Raw genomic sequence first — 12248 nt, 5'->3', positions numbered from 1 at the left:
TACCAATGGCTTGCAGACGCTCATTTTCAGACAGACGTGGCATTTCGTAATATTGGATAATTGAGTAATTTTGTTGTTTTCCTGAGTGGTTGGTGTCAGGACGATGCTAAACAATGCATATGGAATCCCGTTAACGCACATGTTTTTTGCCCATTCTTGGGTAGTGAAATGCATGGGGCTTGCATAAAAGTCAACTTTTGCATGGAATGCATACTTTTCTGTAGCAGTTGCGTTTGTGTGACTTGATTCCATACATGTACTACAATATTGAAAACCAAACTTTACCTGTTTGAAAAATACACTAAAATATTGGTGTCACAGGAACTTTTGCTGTTGAGTATACTTACAAACATCTATAAAAACTACATTTCGCTTCAACATCTGAACCGTGACAGATTCCTATATGTCGCCTTCCGATAGTACACGAAGCTAGCAACTGTCTTGACAGCTTTACCTTGGTCGTAATGCAGTGACAGTTGTCGCCAAAAATATATTGCACCCTGGAGCTACCGACAGGAGTCCAACCTTATTTGAGATCAAACTTAGATCACAACTTGAATCACTATTCCTTGAAGCAAGTGACCACATACATCAACCAACAATCTCATCGGCGACAAATTTAGGCCTGAAAATATACTTTCTTCCCTTCCCAACCCCCGACATCGCCAGGCAATAGTTACACTACTAAGCTCAAATTGAGAGAAGCCATTATACTAACACTAAGACAGAAAGTCCTTTAGCTGACTGTGGATGAGGATCTCCTACAACGATGTCCCTTATGCAATGCAGAAAGGCACATTGCTTTCCCATTTTATTGGCAATAGTAATCACATAAAAAATCTTAAGATACTATTAAATCTTAACGCTAGTACTTCATCTGTTATTTCCAAAACTGTATCTCAAATGTTTCGCAAACGATAGGTCTCCCCTCTGGTGCAGTCATTATAACATTGAGCATACTACATTTTGCTCTGTGTTCTTGAATCCGTGTCTAATCAATTGTTATATGCTATTGCTTGTTGATCTATCTATCTGTATATAATTGTAGCTACACCAGTTCAATGAAACTGGTGGTTGTAGCAGCATATCATGTAGTAGTAGTTAGCCTTGCTCCAAGGCTGTACTGACCCGTGAAGATCCGGGGTAGAATAGGTCTTCAGCATCTCATGCTTGCCGTAAAAGGCGACTTTGAAAGAAAAACCCATGGATGTGTGGTAATTCTATCCTCCTCATAGGCATGTCTTGGACTCCAGTCTCTTTTTGGGACAACGTTCTTCTAGAACTTATGATTTAAACTAATAATTATTGCCTTAGAGACTGTGCAAGTCTGAGTTGTAGTGTGTGTCTGTGTGGGAGGATATGCTTCTGTCACGTACAGACAGAAGGATTCACACCAATTCGCTTACAGAGATGGTGTTTGCGTCAGATTACATATAGAAGGATTCACACCAGTAGGAATAACATAACATAACAGTACCATGGTACATGGGTTGTATTGCGTTGCCATTTTAACGTTCCAGCTGTGTACAAGCTTGACGTAAACAGGATCAAATTGCTTAGCATTCTTCTAGTTGCGATATAGTTGGACTGTCGTGGGATAACATTATTTTAATTGGGAGCTCCACATAACTCGTAGTGAAACAGTCGTAGTGAACACGTAATGTAGTCCAGGTAGGTATATTTATACCGGTGGTTGATTGTTTGTAAGTAAACGTAAGTAAATTGCTGAACAGTCAAACATAGTATGCCTTACAGAGTTACCCCCCGTTAATATATAGCGGTACTTTCATCCGCCAACAGTTAGACATCATATCGCGTGGGCATTTGTACTGCTGTGAAGTCAGCGCTGGTATATATATATATATATATATATATATATATATATATATATATATATATATATATATATATATATATATATATATATATATATATATGTGCTTGATCTACCTGGAATGTATAACTCATTTTATAGAGTATATATTTAAATTTACTGAATTAATCAACGTTCTGTATGTAATCACGGACGTATATACGTCTTTGATGTAATATACCAAAGTTCGTGACGTGCCAAGTCAGGCCAATGGCATCCATTAATGAGTAGATATAACTGTATCCTTGATAACATATCACGTATAGCGTGTTTTACATGGAAACCTTGTCAATGATTGGCATCCATAATGAATAGATATAATTGTTTCCGTGATATCACATAATGTACGCAGATCGCCGTCATATAGCTGGAGGGGACGCCAGAAACCTATGATTTCGCCCCCATTAGGTTTCTAGGTTTGTCAGCACCATACCCGCGCTCGTGGGTTTCACCGATGTGGTAAACGTCTCAGACCTGCATCATTTCGGGCTTTCCTCCCACATTAGGCTGACACGCCGTGATATAACTGGAACACTGTTAAAAGCGGCGTTAAACCCAACTCCCTCATATAGTTGGGATATTGTCAAATGCAGCATTAAATCTAGAAACTCTGTGAAACGCAATAACACGTGCATGGAGCTGCCAAACCACGGATCATAAACAGAACGATTGCATTCGATTCCGTCTTCATAGGTACGTGGCACACCTAAGAGGCCAAACTCCACAGTTAATTGCGGCGCTCTAGACGACAGGGCCACCCGTTTCTCCGAGCGTCCTAGGGGCGGTGGGGTAGCCTGGTGGTTAAAGCGTTCGCTCGTCACGCCGAAGACCCGGGTTCGATCCCCGACATGGGTACAATGTGTGAAGCCCATTTCTGGTGTCCCCCGTCGTGGTATTGCTGGAATATTGCTAAAAGCGGCGTAAAACCATACTCACTCACTCACTCACTCACTCTGAGCGTCCTGAGTCTCTTCCTGGTGTGGCCATCCGATCCCTATCTCACCCGTGGTGATGACAAGCAGCAGTCTGTGGCCTATTAAATTCAGAGCCGCTTTGACATTAAAATGCAATCAATCAAGAGCAATGTCACACAAGAACAGTTGACCTGAAATATACTGAACCAAAATGAGATAATGAATATATTTTAGGATATTTTTGTGTGCTCAGTCTTTACTACAAAAATAACATCCCTCAAAATATTCATGATCCCTGGCATTTTTTCTTCCGTTTAAATACCAAACCTAAAAATCTGTACTTTATGTAAACTATGATATCCTAGCATCTCAGTCCTCTGGGCAACTGCCGCACCACACATACACGATAATTCCACTGTGGCCAAGTAATGATATCCACATTACACACACACATCGACTGCTCCTTTTAACATTTTCTTGAAAACAATTACAAATTGAGAAGCCTAAAAACGGGTATGCACGTTTTCAGGGGACTATATTTTTAAATTCTCGGAACATGATACGCTCAAACCCGGCATTGATATTTTGTCGATCCATTTCTCTCACGAACGATCAATTGAAGGCATCTAATTGTAGCCTTGACGACGTCAGACGCCGCTCTAACTGACTCTATTACGAAGCTTTCTCTCTCCAAATGTGGCGGGCTCTTTGTTTGGCCGGCGATTCTTGCGTGTTGGAAGGCTTCTGTGAAGCTTTAGGAATCCCCAAGGGGGTTATCGTGCTCTAATTGGTTATTCGTTGGCTAACATCCCTTGAGGGAGGTCTGAGCGTTGTACAGGGCGTCTGAAATGTCAGGACAGCGGGCAGAACAAGCATTATGCTCCAGGGAGTGTCTGTTCCCGAGGTGTAGGGTTGGAGTCGCAGGAAGTGCCTGGTTACGGCGACTGTCATTTAAGACAATGCTTGTCAATTCTGAAGATGCATGACTCTTGAGAAAACGCCACGTTGTTTCCAGTTGAAACGGGATGAAATCTAAACCGGTTACCACTTACCGGGTCACTGGAGACAATGCTTGTCAATTCTGAAGATGCACTATCCTTGAGTTGCCATAAGAACTGTCGTTAGTTAACACTGATCTTCTCGCTGGGAAGAATAACTCTGACGTTTCACGATCCCCGATGATGGATACTGCTGAACGAATAAGAGATAGAGAGAAGACCGACAGGAATGGGAAAGTAATTAAAGCGATAATGAGAGGAGTTGGAAAGAGCAGAGTTTGCTGACCGAATTCTGTTCTATACTATATCAGGAGAGAGAGAGAGAGAGAGAGAGAGAGAGAGAGAGAGAGAGAGAGATATGCGTATCATAAATCAACTACAATGGGGTTGGTGGTATGAGCTTCCTAATTGTATGTCATAAATGTGCATGCCTCCCTGACACAGTTTACACGACATCATATAGTTATTGTTCTTTGAGATAAAACCAATCTTCACTCACTCACTCAAATATGATGGCCACATCTGCAAAAACGTCATGTGAAACTGAATACTTTCCTCTACACGAATGTGCATAGTTACTAATGTCCAAGCTGAAGCTAACCATATCATAAACATCTTCTGACCGTCCCCCATATTCATCCGGGCAGAAAAGAGGAAGCAGTAAGATCTGCCAAATCGTTTTCATACGGCGCCAAGCAAAGAGCGCGACCGGAAAGAATTTCTGGCGCGTCGACCCGGAGTTGCCGAGATTTTCCCCGTTCCTTCCCCGTATCGACGCTACATCATCTATGTCGGGCGCTCAGATCTGCACGGAGAAATCTCTAAAATACCTCCAGAACAAAAGAAGGATGTCCCTCGCTGCCGTACTAAGCGATAATACCATGGGCCCGACGTCACGGGAGTAATTTATCGTCTTCGTTAGGGACAAGGAAATTACTGGGAAAATAAAATTGTGTTGAAAGCTAAGATAAACCCCAGATAATCTCCAATCTTGAGGCCTAGCGAAACCCGATGGCGTCTTTTTGTTGCTTTCCCCTCTGCCCCAGCGCCCTCGGTCGTAAATTTAGTCCACGTTTTAGAACAGTTTTGTGGAAAGACAATTGTGATTGTATGGACAATCAATACCGGGCAGTTTAAATGATAATCGCCTCTGCTAAGCATTGCGTATTAATAAGGACATGCGTTGTGAGGAAAATTGAATTACACATACATGTCTTTCTCTTCAGATCTTTTTTTTTAACACATTTTAATGTTTAAACAATTCCGTAGGATTCGACAAACTGACGGCTAACCAGTCCACGTCATCTGGGGACGCCACACCAGGACGTGTTTGAGGCCGCAAGTTCCAACGGCGATCTATCCTCAGCGTCCATGTCTACCGTCCTGTACTTTACTTGGAATATTGGTCCAAGAATCGCAACGGCGGTACCTATAAGAGAAACAAGTTTTATTCCGAAATTATGAAATATTATTATGAATCTATCTCTGTAGTGAAAGTAATTATCAGTCGAATCATTCTTGTTGACTTTTAAAACATGAAAAAATATAGGATTCTGAATTAATCTCCCCTGTATCTTAAGTATTTTATCGGTATGTTTTGGTATTGTTATCATAGATAACAACAACAACAATAACAACAACACTCATAATAATAATAATAACAACAACAACAATAATAACAGCAACAACAACGTTAATAATAATAATATTTCTACAGTAGATTTGTATTTGTAAAAAGACTCGTCGTAACCATGGTGTCTCTGAGTGAGCAAGTGAGTGAGTGAGGAAAACCAGTATGAACTATAGACCACCGCTGGCTTTGAGCTGGTATTCTGGAATGCGGGACCAGTGGTTCCTGTTACGGTTAAAGGACGTACCACTTTCGAATTTTCGAAAACACCAGGCACAGGCAAGGTGCCATCAAACCAATCATCATGAGATTCGACAACTCTAACAGCGGATCCTCGCACTACAAATGGACGTAACTATGCTTAAAACCACTACACTATTTGTGTACCATACATTTTCGAATGTAATTGACTTGGTACTGGCAGTCCAATGGTCTTTATCAGAGCAAATACAGGATTCGAAGACACGGTCATCGGATCAAACTGTGTACAACGCTCCACGATTTTAAACCCACATTCAGCAAGCACATCAGAGCAGCAGCTTTAACATCCCCTATATCCCCAGGGCTATCATTTCGGTAAACCAACACTCACCACTGGATCCATTCCTGTGATCCTTGCGATCGCATCTTACCCGCGCTTGATTTTCATAACCATATTACCGACCAATCAAACGCCGACATTAGGGAACGGGAAAGGGTAAGGGAGATAACTCGTATTACCTAGAAACCAAAGCCAAAGCTATTTTTATATGAACATGAAGACTTCCTTTTCACAAAAAGAATTTTTTAAGGGCTTTCTTTTGCGTGTCAGTCGATTTTTCTATGTTGAATTTCTCGTAGACTCGTTCATAATCAAAGGGGCTGGTCAACCCGACATTCGTCGCATTCTATTAGACCAGAGACCTTATCTCTAAATGTTCTCTGGTTAGACCTAGTAACGTAGGCAATCAAACTGCCTAATGGAAATGAAGGTAATATACGACCCACAGCGGGAATGGATCAAGGGGTCAGTGTAGGTTTAGCAAAATTATAGCACAGGAGATATAGAGGATGCAGATTAAAGTCATTAAGTTCAATTGTAAGTTCAACAATTTTATTGGACGTTTATTCAGTATTTTCACTGAGTGCAAGCTGTACATTGGAGTAGAACCACTGAAAAAAACTGGCATCCATGGTGGACATGTTCTCTCCTCCGTGAAGGTGCAGGTTAGAACAGGTCTTCAGCAACAAACAAATAAACAACAATGTGATCTCTATCGAAGACAAATAAATATAAACAATTAAAACGAAGATCCCGGGACACGACAGGAAAGCAAGCTGCAAAAATTTACTTTGTTTAGCAGTAGAAAATGTTAACATCAACACGCTGCGTTGCATTCGCGCTGCATTCGCACAGCGTTCGCGTTGCATTCGCGCTTCGATAATCTGGGTTGCTATTGAAAAAAAATCCTGACGCAATTCTTGTATGACGACTCGCTCCGAAGCGTCTCTTCAGTAAGTGGCGGTCTTAAGACCACTGGGCCACCCATGCAAGGCACAGACACAGAGACAGGTGTATGTTTAGTGATGTGGCGACCTTTAGACCACATGCCCATCCGTACACCCCCGCTTGGCACAGAGACAGGTCCACCCCAGGTACAGAGACAGGCGTATGTATCGTGATGTGGCGACCTTTAGACCATGCACTGGCCACCCGTACTCCCACGCTAGGGAACCCCCCTCCCCCCTACCGTACCCCCACGCTAGGCACCGGGGTAGGTCCACCACCCCAGGTACAGAGACAAGAGTACATGTATGTATAGTGGTGTGGCGCCCTTTAGACCACATGCTCATCTGTACCCCCACGCTCGTCACAGAGACAGGTCCGCCCCAGGTACAGAGGCAGGTGAATATATCGTGATGCGTCGGACCACCCAGGTGGCGCAGTATGCAGGAAGGGTGCAGGTGCATCCGTTCCCTGGAACGTTCTGTATGCACATAGAGAGCAGAGGGTCGGGGTCCGAAATGCGACACTAATCGCCCTGGCTTATTAGAAATGTTTAATATTCTTCCCATGTGTCATGTATGTGCTGTGGTATTTATACTGAATAGGAATACGGGAGATGAGAATGCGTTCATGAAGGCCGTGACAGACCCGTACGATCTTATTTCATCACCAAGCTCTTTCCCATCATTCAGAATACAGAAAAGTCTTTCAGACATGTGCAAAAACATTCATCCCAGACATATCATCAATAAAAGTCACAGCCGAAAAATTGCCATAATGCATTGAGCAACGAAGTTTGACAATTACAGAGCATTTCACGAGTTAAAAGGCATAAAATTGAGGATTGAGTGACTGAGCGTTGTTTGTGTTTACGGACCGTAAAAGCTATTGTCAAGTCGTGACCTGGCTGTTCCAGTGTCAAATCGGACCCCAATGACATTGATGGATTTTTTTTATACTTGATGGTGCGTATTAATCTGTTTCTGTGGGTGGGATGCGCGAAACAGTAGGTGGTTTAAATTCCCTTCTGTGGTTACTGAGTGCTGGAGTGTTTGAGTTACGTCATTATGAAACAAGATGAACATTCGTTCTAAGTACTCAAGATCAAAGAATGTGAACATTCGTCCGATAAACTCAGGATCAAACAATATAAACATTCGGCCGATTTATACAGGATCAAACAATATGAGCATTCGTCCGATTAATTACAGGATCAAACAATAGGAGCATTCTGCCGATAAACTCAGGATCAAGGAATATGAACATTCATCAGATCAACTCAAGATCCAACAATAAGAACATTCGTCCGATAAACTCAGGATCAAACAATATGAACATTCGTCCGATAAACTCAAGATCCAACAATGAACATTCGTCCGATAAACTCAGGATCAAACAATATGAACATTCCTCCGACAAACTCAGGATCAAACAATATGAACATTCCTCTGATAAACTCAAGATCCAACAATGTGAACATTCCTCTGATAAACTCAGGATCAAACAATATGAACATTCGTCCGATAAACTCAGGATCAAACAATATGAACATTCGTCCGATAAACTCAAGATCCAACAATGAACATTCGTCCGATAAACTCAGGATCAAACAATATGAACATTCCTCCGACAAACTCAGGATCAAACAATATGAACATTTGTCCGATTTACACAGGATTAAACATTATGAACATTCGTCCGATAAACTCAAGATCCAACGATATGAACATTCCTCCGATAAACTCAAGATTCAACAATGAACATTCGTCCGATAAACTCAGGATCAAACAATATGAACATTCGTCCGATAAACTCAGGATCAAACAATATGAACATTCGTCCGATAAACTCAGGATCAAACAATATGAACATTCGTCCGATAAACTCAAGATCCAACAATGAACATTCGTCCGATAAACTCAGGATCAAACAATATGAACATTCCTCCGACAAACTCAGGATCAAACAATATGAAAATTTGTCCGATTTACACAGGATCAAACATTATGAACATTCGTCCGATAAACTCAAGATCCAACGATATGAGCATTGGATGAACCTATCTTTAACTTAGTTTATTACGTTTCCAAGTTACGAAAAAAACCCGGGTTCGAATCTTCACGTGCATGTAGGTGTCCCCTTACCCCGCTGTCTGGTAGACAGCAAAGAGCGGCGTGAAATCTCACTCCTATCTTTTCTTCATTTATGGGAATGATTACATTTTGTGGCTACAAAGAGACCCCCAGTTTCTCCAGTTTCTCAAAATGACTTAAAATTTGGCAACAACAATATCGAGCCCAATAAAGTAGAATATCGAAAGTCTAATCATGAATATGTATCTTGTAAATACAGTCTATGTCAAGACCTTAGTTCGATTCCCTAATGGGTACAGTGTGTGAAGCTTATTTCGGGTGTGCTCTGCTATGATATTGCTCGCATAAAATCGGCGTAAAACCATACTCACTCACTCACTCACACTAATTAGATACTTCGGTCAACCGGACATTGTCGTATTACCATTGGATCACGCAAGATGACAAGAAGGTAGCTCGCAACACAGCGAGCACTACTGTCTCATTTAATATCAACGTTAAAGCTCTCTTTACCGGCCTCTTGTTCTTTTACACCAGTATGCTTCAACCATTGCTGCAACCCGTGAAGATCCGGGGTAGTATAGGTCTTCAGCAACCCATCGTTGCCGTAAAAGGCGACTGTGCTTGTCGAAAGAGGCGACTAACGGGATCGGGTGGTCGGGCTCGGTGATTTGGTTGATGCGTGTCATTGTCCCAATTGAGTAGATCGATGCTCATGATGTCAATCACGATGGTCCGGTCACGATTATTTACTGAACGGCGTCATATAGCTGGAATATTGCTGAGTCCGGCGTTAAACAACAAACAAGCAAACAGCAATTGCTGCAGTCACCGACCATCACACTCACGTCATCCACGCATGCAGGTGTTGCTGGTGATGGCTGCATCATTCCGTGCAACTCAAACTCTTGTACGTTTCAAACCAGCATTTTTTTAGAATAGAATCAGGTTTCTGCTCATGTTGTGGAAAACAAGAAAACAAGAAACAAGAAAACAAGAAATGCACCTATCCATTGTCATAAGAAATCTCGGCTTAAAATTTATAAAAGTCGATTTGCGATTCCCACTGTATCATGAATATGCGTTTATGAAGCACTTTCAATTAGTGACCATACCAGGTGTTCGCGAAAAGGTGAACGAGTCCTGCCCCTTCGGTGACATCCGGCACAAACACATGTAAAGGCAAGTCAATTGTTCACCTGAAAAGAAAATACAGCTGATCATATCAATGTTTCAGTCGGGTTCGAGATTCGCAATAGAACCCTCCCAATAAATCAAAGATGCGGGGAGATAGGGCCTGATGATTGATCAATTTTGCTCTTTTTTCTCAACTGCATTATATATATATAGTAAAAAAAACACAGTACCGACACCAAATATTTGCTTCATGCTGGAAAACTCCCTACAGTTAACGTTTACATCCCGATCATCTCCGCAGCGTGGCTACAGCACGGTCCTAACCCCAGTGCCATTTCCAGGACTGCATCCCTTTGTTTCGCACGTGTCGAGGACGGATCCGAATCGGAAGCAGCATCCGGGATTCAGAGCAGCCGTGTCCGACTGGAGAGTCCATCACGGCTAATGGAAGCGTTGGAAAACATACACAGTCTACGGGGCAGTATTTGCGTGCCTTTGATAAGCTATTAGCTTTCGTCTCCCCCAATCCCTGTTGGACGGGCCTATTGATCCAGTAAGCACAGGAAAGACGGAAGAGGAAGACGGGAGGGGGCTTTACAGACGCTCTTGTCTACTCGAGGGGAAGATTAAGTCGTGCTGGGCGTACTGACCAGTGGACGGTCCGTGTTGTTGAGGACGTCGTAAGGGCTTGACACAACGTGGCAGACATAGCCCGAAACGCCCATCTTCCGAAGACCTTAATTCCTTAAGTTCAACAGGATTGACTTAACCTCGAACAATGTTGCGATGATTTTATTTTTTATCATTTTTTATCTGGATGTTCGCTCGTCATCATACGGGCAATTGTCGCCTGCAGTTCTGTTAAATTCATTCAACTATTTTAGAAAATATTGCAGTCTGGATTTATTTATACTCCCAACCTAATGCGATGTCACATATATGGTTGCCCGTTTCTCTAAGGTTTTTTTTCATGCTTTGTCTTTCTCTGATGCTAACCATCTTGTTCATCAGGATTGACTGAACCTCAAACAATGATTTTATCTAAATATATTTTCTCTTGATGTTCGCCCAACTTCACATTATAATGTGTAGCCTGCGATTCTGTTAAATTCATTCAACTGTTCCAATTATCTGAGAACGTATTGCAGTATAGATAGATGTATTCATATACCCAACCTCATGCGATGTCACATCTATGGTTGCCCGTTTCTCTGAATCGTTTTGCTTCCCTCTCTGACGCTATGTTATTTTTATTCTTTTAATCGTTTTTCGCTATCCCCAGGTCACTTGCTTCAAGGCTATACTGAATGATTTGGCCATGGTTGTATCGTAGCTCTATCCTTAAATTAGGCAAGTATAGATAAGCGGACAGTGCACGAATCTAGTATAGTTTCAACTTCTATTTGTTATTTATTATAACCTAGAAATTATGACTGAAACTAAAAATCAATTTCTTAGAGACGTGTGCAAGTCTAGTCACATTCTACTCATATAAAGTCTGTCTGTCTGACCTAGTCCTGTACCATGAGTGTGGAATATATTTATTTTATGAAAAAAAAAAAAATCTACAAAAGCATACAAAAGCAAGTCTAGCCAGCTCCAGCTAGATCTATTCCTATAAATGTTACTCTATCTCTGACCTTTATATTCGCCTTCAACAATTATTGACCTTTATAGTATTCTGCATATCGGCAAATCTCGAGTAGCTGTTTTTAGCTGCCTTTCTTTTTTCTGAAAATATCTTATTTACTTTACACAATACGTTTGCGATATTTTAGTGAGTCTTTTAACTCCAACATAATGCCTAGAATAAAATACATCGTTTCAAAAGAAAACAAAATAACGAGTTCATATTCCTTGAAGTGGCTGCCTTTAATTTTGTGATTAATACGTATTACTTAATAACATGTAGACTGGTTCAGACCATCCTTATCCTCTGGCCGCTTCATGGCATCTTGAAACATTAATCTGTTTTAGACGATGTCTGTATTTGGAATGTCTTGAGTTTGTCGTAAAATATCTTCTAAAAATGTTCTTTGGAGAACGTTTGCGATATTTTAGTGAGTCTTTAAACTCCAACATAATGCCTAGAATAAAATACATCGTTTCAAAATAAA

Source organism: Haliotis rufescens, unplaced genomic scaffold (genome assembly GCF_023055435.1).
Source record: "Haliotis rufescens isolate VD_foot unplaced genomic scaffold, xgHalRufe1.0.p SCAF_20, whole genome shotgun sequence".
Taxonomy (NCBI): Eukaryota; Metazoa; Mollusca; class Gastropoda; order Lepetellida; family Haliotidae; genus Haliotis; species Haliotis rufescens.
Note: the sequence above shows the minus strand (reverse complement) of the source record.